The sequence below is a fragment of the Geospiza fortis genome, unplaced genomic scaffold (assembly GCF_000277835.1).
Source record: "Geospiza fortis unplaced genomic scaffold, GeoFor_1.0 scaffold41, whole genome shotgun sequence".
Lineage (NCBI taxonomy): Eukaryota > Metazoa > Chordata > Aves > Passeriformes > Thraupidae > Geospiza > Geospiza fortis.
The window spans coordinates 5,343,313-5,351,038 of record NW_005054299.1 but is presented as its reverse complement, the minus strand read 5'-3'; the positions used below and the strand labels follow the sequence as shown (position 1 = coordinate 5,351,038).

At 40.0% G+C, this 7,726-nt stretch overlaps 1 protein-coding gene across 5 annotated transcripts in view; it reads right to left on the bottom strand.

Moving 5' to 3' along the window:
• Positions 1–7,726, bottom strand: part of BICRAL (BRD4 interacting chromatin remodeling complex associated protein like) — a 44,606-nt gene that overhangs the window by 27,237 nt on the left and 9,643 nt on the right. Inside the window, exons 1-2 of one of the 5 annotated variants that reach the window (XM_031059935.1) lie at positions 6,972–7,629; positions 584–679 (exon numbers count right to left, since the gene is read on the bottom strand). The exons of 2 other annotated variants lie outside the window; for them this stretch is intronic. The gene's annotated coding sequence lies outside the window, so the exon portion shown is untranslated. Of the gene's footprint in view, positions 1–583; positions 680–6,971; positions 7,630–7,726 lie in introns of those variants that run through there. 2 more of the 5 variants (XM_031059925.1, XM_031059936.1) reach the window with 2 other exon arrangements.

Genomic DNA, 7,726 nt, shown 5'->3' with positions numbered 1-7,726 from the left:
AGGAATTCTGACAAGATCTCTCTCATGCTTTATAATGAACCTGTCCTATAAAATCTTCTAAATTGTTCTGTTGCTGTATCATTTTCCATTCAGAATTTTAATCTACAATCCCAACAGCAGTATGGAATATCTGAAGAAATGCATTGCCACTGGAAAAACAATCACCACAAAACAAAACCAGAACAAATCAGTTACTGCAACAGTCACTGCAGGGAATGGTACTGCTGTGAACTGAGCGTGCCACATCAAATTCGTGGCATTTGCATCCCTCACAACCTTTCTGAGCACAGAGTAAGATAACTCTATTTAACCCAATCCATCCCTTCCTAAATTACATAAAAGGATTGCAGCAGCATTAAGTGACTCCACACTGACTGCAGAGATTAAACACCCAGAAATTATGTCCTTCCCTCACACAAAACTCCACTAAAACTCTCATTAACTTTCACAGTGCTAATATTTTGCTCTGTGTGCTTCTGAACTAGGGGCAAAAACCCCAAGCTGTTTCATCATTTCCTGGGTAATGTATCATCCTAGTGTGCACTTCTGATTGCTAAGGTGCTGTAACCACTGCCTGCCTTACCCTGTCAGTTCTCTCTCAGGTTCCTATCCAACAGGCAGCCTCGGATTCAGCGAAGGAAACTCCTAGACAGGAACAACCAGACCTCATTTGCATTCTCTGCAACACAGAAGTGTGAGAAAAGAGTGTAAACTCAAACCCTTATTATCATATAGTTTATTCTAAAATTTAAAGTCAATACTACTTTTGAGCAATCTAGTATCTTGCAAAGTGAATTTCAGATTCTTGTAAGTAACCAAGACTATCTTATAATCAACTTAAGAACTGCTTATCACGTCAAGCCCTGTGTTTTTAAGAAATTGATTTTTACATGGATGGAACACAAAAATTTATATTAAGAGGTATTTCCACTTCCCCCTCCCATTACTGTAAAAATATTATATGCTGCAGAACAATGACAAGTACTCAATGGAAAAGAGGTAAATATTGAAAAATTAATTGCAAATTAAGACCTCACTTGGAAGTTGTAATTATCCAAAAATGGTCATTTCAAGACAACAGGAGTAAGGAAAAATAATCATTTTAAAATGCACTTTGTGAAACACAAAGACTTACTATTCACTCATAAACTAACTATGCCGTACTTATATCCTACAATATGGAATTACTCCTTATGAATATTTTCTTTTCCAGAGTAATCAAAAGTTACTACACTATTGCAAAATCTACCAGGAACTGTGCTCTAAAATACAGCTAAAAAACTAAGAAATTTGGAATTCTAATCTAGTAACACAGTGCATTATGCAAGCACTACCTTCTTAATATTCAAAAATAAGTTTTCATTCCAAGAATCTAAATCTGAATGGTACTTCTAAGATAAATTTGCAAAGCTTGAAATTAGCTGTAGCACTCAATTTAATCATCAATATTCCAGACATCTGTATGCAACAAAGTATGAGAAGAAATTTGTAATTTTAAACATTCAAAAGAACTATGAAAAACCTTTCTAAGAAAAACTACTTTAAAAAATAGAAACAATTCAGGAATCAGAAAAACAGGAACAAGAAAAGAAACACAAAAGTGCTTCCTCTCAGGAATTGCTAGGCACAACATTATACCTCTTCATGGTTTTTAAGATCTGGCAGACAAACACTTAAGAGGTGCTTACACATCCAGCTCCACACACAGAAGGGTAAATAAAAACCAGAGACAACCTACAACAGGCTGTTTATCCAACTCCTACATTTCCCTTTAGTACACCATTAAAAAATACTGATTTGAGTTTGCCAAATGAGGCAACTTACCAAACGTCCAAAAACTACAGTTATATTTTAGTATGTTAGGGGGAAAAAAGGAAATGTGCAGTTCAATTAACAGTATGTATGACAGGAATGGCTAATCCAGCTACAGTCAACACACCAGGTACACAAGTGAACACCCTGTGTGGCTGTCTACAGTCGGTTTCCCTGAGATACACATGTTCAGCACACAATTTCTGATTTATTCAATACAATTTTTTTTCTACTTCATCCACAGCTGCTCTTGACAATATCAAAATCTTAACAAGACTTTTATCAGGAAACAGATTTTTTTAAACCACATGGAGAAAATCTAGAGTAACCTCAGCCTGAAGGTCAGGATGCTTCCTTATCCCATGGGATCTCCCAGGCTAAAGGCTGGGCTCAGACCATTCCTCTGGCAGTGACTATGCTCATCACTATCCTATGGCCTGTTTCAGGCTCTGTCCTCCAAGCTGCTCCACCACATACACAATTCCTCAGGAATTTCAATATTCACAAAACATTTTGAAAGGTCCTGGTTTCATCCCACAAGAGGTGCAGGAGGCAGAATCTCAGCAGTTCCTTAGGAAGGAAACATTCACCTGCCCAGAAGATATGAGATGGTCTTAAGCATGTTTACAAACTACTGTATGCTATAGTACAGACTGTTAGCAAATGTTCTTTGTGCAAAATAATACTCCAAGAAATGTTCAGTCAGTCCCTCAGATGGTTTTTACCTTGTTTCTACTCAAGAATACTCAAGCCTCATACTTCTCATTGTGAGCATATAGTTTTTAGAGATTTTGAAAAAATATTCTGCAGGCTCATAATTTCTTTATGAACTGAACATTTCTCAGTTCATTTATAAACCAATGCCCAATTAATACCTTTTCATTGCCACTCTAGTCCATACTAGTTTAAAAACCAAACTTTGCCACAAGCATGGTTCAGATGAGCTAGTTAGTATCTGCTACCAACTGCCAATAATTAGCTGAACAGCCATTTATACTCCTTTCAGTTATAATGTTTGGGAAGTCTACTGAAAACTGAATAGGATTAACTGACAGATGTGTAACTACTTCAGCAGTGCAGTCCATATCAACACCCCAAATCCAAGCTGAAAATCCTCCATGCTGTCCTTCTTGAAGACAATGCCTTGCTGACTGCAATTGGAAATTTCACCACCTATTTCAGTGGGGCCAAGATAACTTCTGGAGTTGACTTATCTCAATAAATTCAAGCTCCAACACCAGATCTTGAAATTCTATGCTTGGATCAAGTTCACAGTAAAACTACTGCAAGATCCACCTGAGACAAGGCATAAGATCAGACTTTACAAAAATAATCAGTCTCTTGCAATGAAGTTAAATCCTCCTCTCCAGACCTTCCCTCTCCATTTCACCTTCTCAATACCTTCTCAATACCTTCAATGAGAAAAAGGTAACTATGCTAGGTTTTTACAGTGATTTTGCCTGCTTTCTAATTCTTTCGGTAAGGATTCCCTTAGCCCTAGAACATTTTTAAACTAGTGCAAGAAAATAAATGAATAATTTAAAAAAACTTGATAGTCTCTCTGTGCTAGTTAATGATGGTAATCTTTATTTTGTCTAAAACCTCAACAATTATCAAATAACGCAAAATACTACAGACAGAGTAGCTGGGGTTGTTTTTCAACTGTGAAAGCAGGAACAAATTAACACTTGGAAAAAAATACACATATTCATTTAACTATGTGATGACCTGAAAAAAAACCTCAGTTCAGATCGGTGCTTATGCATTTACGGTGGCGTAACAAGGGCCCTCCCAAAATTGCTCACTCTTTCAAATTAAAACAGTGGCAGGTCACAATGAATGTTAGAACAGTTTATTATTGTCACTGCTTTTCCTCTACCATAAGAAAGGAAAACACACTTGTTTTTGTAGACAATCCCCATGTCTATATGGCAATAAAAAACCTTTCAAGTACAGATGCAGCTTATTCCAGGAGAACCGCTGTAAGGAATTCTGCCAACTCTCTGAACAGTGACTACATTATCAAAGAGGCTCTTATGCCTGCTCTGCAGCCACTACTTAGACAGCAATGACACACTTTCACACTGGCTGCTACATCTACCCTAAAAAGCAGCAGCCATTAGATTTACCACAAGCCTAATGCAGCATGAAGAGGCACGATCATTGACCATTAGAGCCTCGGTGTGAAACCCAACTGCAGTTATACAGATACAACTTCTCTGGAAACCATGTGGAAGTATACCAGCAAAACTCTGCAAAGGCAGCAGGCAGCACACCCAGGCACCCTAGAGCTCTTCAGCTCTAGCCATGGGCTTTCCTCTGCTGGAAAACTCCATCAATACAGAAAGGGACCTTGGAGGAAAGTGGATATGCAGCTTATACTAGCACAACTTTGGGGCTTTCCTCTCAGTAGAACTAAAATAAATACATAAACTGTACTGGAAAAGGACATGTGAAGGAGCTGGGGCAGGAAAGCTGCACATCCATAAAGTAATGTAAATACTTAGCTACAGTGCAACCATCCCTGTAGCACTGACCTCAACTGAGCCCACACATTTAGCATTTTCAATCCCAGGATCCAGGTATCACGCACCAAGCAAACACTCCCAGTACGCCCAAAACAAGCACACACCTTAACACCCAGGTATCACACCAGTGAGTAAGCCAAGGGGTGTCAATGGAAGGACAACCAGGCTACTCTATCAACATGGTGAGCTCTGCATTCCTCCAGCAGTGTAAACAAGCGACACCCAATGCAAAGTGCTACTTGCAGCATCAGCCAAAAACTTTTAAACTCAGACAGACAAAAACACATTTAAAAAAAACAGGTCTGGAATATTTAAGTAGTAGCCAACAAAGATTTCAATGCAAGAGGAGAATATACTGTGCTTTAATGCAAGCAGGCCACTGTGCAGATTATATATAGTCATTTGGCAAGTGCTAGGCCCTGAGGGAATATAAACTGCTCATTTTTATCCTGTTTCTGCCATTTCTTCACTATTTTCACAAATTAATGAAGAAAATCACACACACTCTTCCAGACATTCAGGCATAAGAGAGAAATTTTATTATTTAAAAGTATGCTACCATTAAAAAAAAAAGAATTCACCACCTTAATCCCAAGATCCCTGTGAACGAAAATAATCACTTCAAGAAGCAGTGAGTTTAATGACGTAAGATTTCTGAAATATGTGAACAAATACTGTATTCTACATTCAAAATCTCTGTAAGCAATTTAAGTTTCATAGCTGGTGTTTTATTCAAAGCTAAAATGCTAACAGGTCCCCAGGAAAGTCTTTCAAAAAGATAGTTTATAGCCAGACAATTTTTTGTATATTCCAAGCAATGAGTGTATTTCACAGAAATGTTGGTTAAAACCCTTCAACAGACAAAAAAATTTAAACATTTAAATAATTAAAAAATCTTAAGATTATTCCTGAATTTTAAAAAATCTCACACTTCTATCAGGAATGAGCAATGAGAATGGGGAAGCCCTCCTCTGATGTGTCAAAAAAACATAAATCCAAGAACTACATAAGCATTCCACACTCCTTAGCAGGCACAGCATAAGCTGGTTTGGCAGCACACTTTGCTCTTCCCAGGTACAGGTGATGTGGGTATTAAGCTGAAGCCTCATGAGCTCTGAGCAGATCATACACAAATGTTAAAAAAAAAAAAGTGGTTTTGAAATAAAAAGGTATTTGGAGTGCTCTTCCTGAAAACAGCACCAAAACAAAACTTTAAAAATATATTAAGGTGGAGCTGTCAAATTAAGTAATTTGGAAAAAGCAGCTTCCCCTTAGACATAAAGGAGCAATAAAAACTTGAAAATATGCTAGTCCCCTCCCCACATCAAGATATTACTAAGACAGTAACAGCAACAAAACAAGCAACCTACCCACCAAAAAATTACCTGTGCTTTTATTTTTGCAAGCACTACTGAAACCTCTTCAATGAAGAATACCTTGCCCTATGCACTACACCGGGTCATTTTTGAAGGTGGATTTCTTTTTTAATGTCATGTTTTATTTTTCGGCCATCGGTCAGAAAAAATGTTCTTTCAAATCTTTTTTTAATTCCTATACGCTGAATGACAAGAAACGCGTATTTCAGAGGTAAAGACAACAAGCTTGTAAGGGCTGTTGGCGGGATTGAAGCTGCGCGTACGGGCCCGTGCGAGCCAAGGCTGTTTAACCGCTCCTCAAGACGGTGGCCAAGGATTAGGAAAGGACTGGGGGGTACGGGAGGGAAGCAAGGCTTTGAGAACTTCGGGGAGATCTCGGCTCCCAAAGCCCAAAGCAGAAACACTTCCCAGACACGACACAGAAATATGGCCCGAGCTGGGCGCGACGGCACCGCCCCACACGGCGCGGCGACAGCAGAAAGGACCTTAAAATGGCGCCCGTGGGGGAGGAGAGCGGGTGAAACTGCGCAACAAACGCTGGCAGGGAGCCAGGCAGCGCCATCTTCCCGCTCACCCGCGCAGCCCGGGCTGCCTGCCCGCCGAGCCCGGGCACGGCCGGGACCGCCGCCGGAGCCGCTGTCCTCTCTGTCCGGCAGCCCCTCGGCCACTCCGCGCTGCCGAGCCCGAGGAAGGAGAGAAGCGGCGAGCACGGAATGGCGAAAGGCAGAGGCCTCCACATCTCATTCCTCCCCACACTGATTAGGAACAGCACTAAGGAAATATAAACGTGCCCTCTACACGTCGTTCGATTTTGCCCGGCTTTTAACGTCTCTATACCTGTTTTCTGCCATCATCTGTAACTGAATTTTGTAATTAATACCAAAAAACAAAATATAATTTACATACTGAATACCGCCCATGATTCAATAAATGTGAACAGTGACCATTTTAGAAAACCCCCTTCACAACCGACTACTCTCTTAAACCACAAGTAAAAAAATCTATTTACAAAATATTGCTTTTTTTACGCAAAATAATCCCAGCAACACAAAGGATCGGGTTCACATCCACTCTATAGCAAAGCCAAAGGGGTCACTCCAGAAAGAGACGCTTTATTGTGTTTTAAAGAGACGTTACAATTAAATATTTTCTCTCTCCAAAAGAAAAATAAAAAATTAAATAAATAAAATAACAGACACATCGAAAAACTTGATCCCGAAAAGGCGAAAAAAAAATCGCATTAGCCCAAACCTACCGCCCGAGCATTTCGCGCACCCACAAAAAGCGGCACCGTTTCCATTCCTCGGTTAAAAGCAGGAGGCACGGAGCGATTCGGAGGAAATTGCAAATAAAAAACCAAACAAATCAAATCAAATCTACTGGCGACACCGAAAACGAGGAAATGAGTGAAAAATAAATCCCCAGCAGGTACAACTCTGAGACACAAGCTCAAAGAAAAGACAAGATTAGGGTGGTGGCGAGTGGAACGGGGAAAGAAAAAAATCAAGCCATGAGCGAAAAAGGAAAAAAGAAAAGAAAAATCCTTCCCAGCTGCACAGCCAGGAGAGAGACGAAGTGTCTCCATTTTCCCGACGAGGAGGAAGAAAAGACTGTTTCACAGACCACAGAGCTTTAGAGAAAAGCAAAGAAACGAGGGGGGAAAAAAAAGAGGGAGGAGATTTGAAAAGATTATTTTTCTTTCTCCCTCACACACTCTCTCTATCCCCCTCTCTCCCTCTCACTCTCTCACACTCACACATACACACACACTCTCTCTCCCTCCTCTCCTCTTTCCATCCCTCTCTTGATGGCCATCAAGGGGGCGGAAAAAAAAAAAAAGACAACAACAACAACTAATTTTAAACCGGCTCAATCAATGAGTCATTAAAAGAGATTTTTCTTCCCTCCTCTCCTGAATTTGCATGGCATCAGCAAGAAAAAAAAAAAACCCACCCCAAACCTCTCCCCTCTCTGCAGCTATCAGCCTGGACCTGAAACCTTATCTCTCCC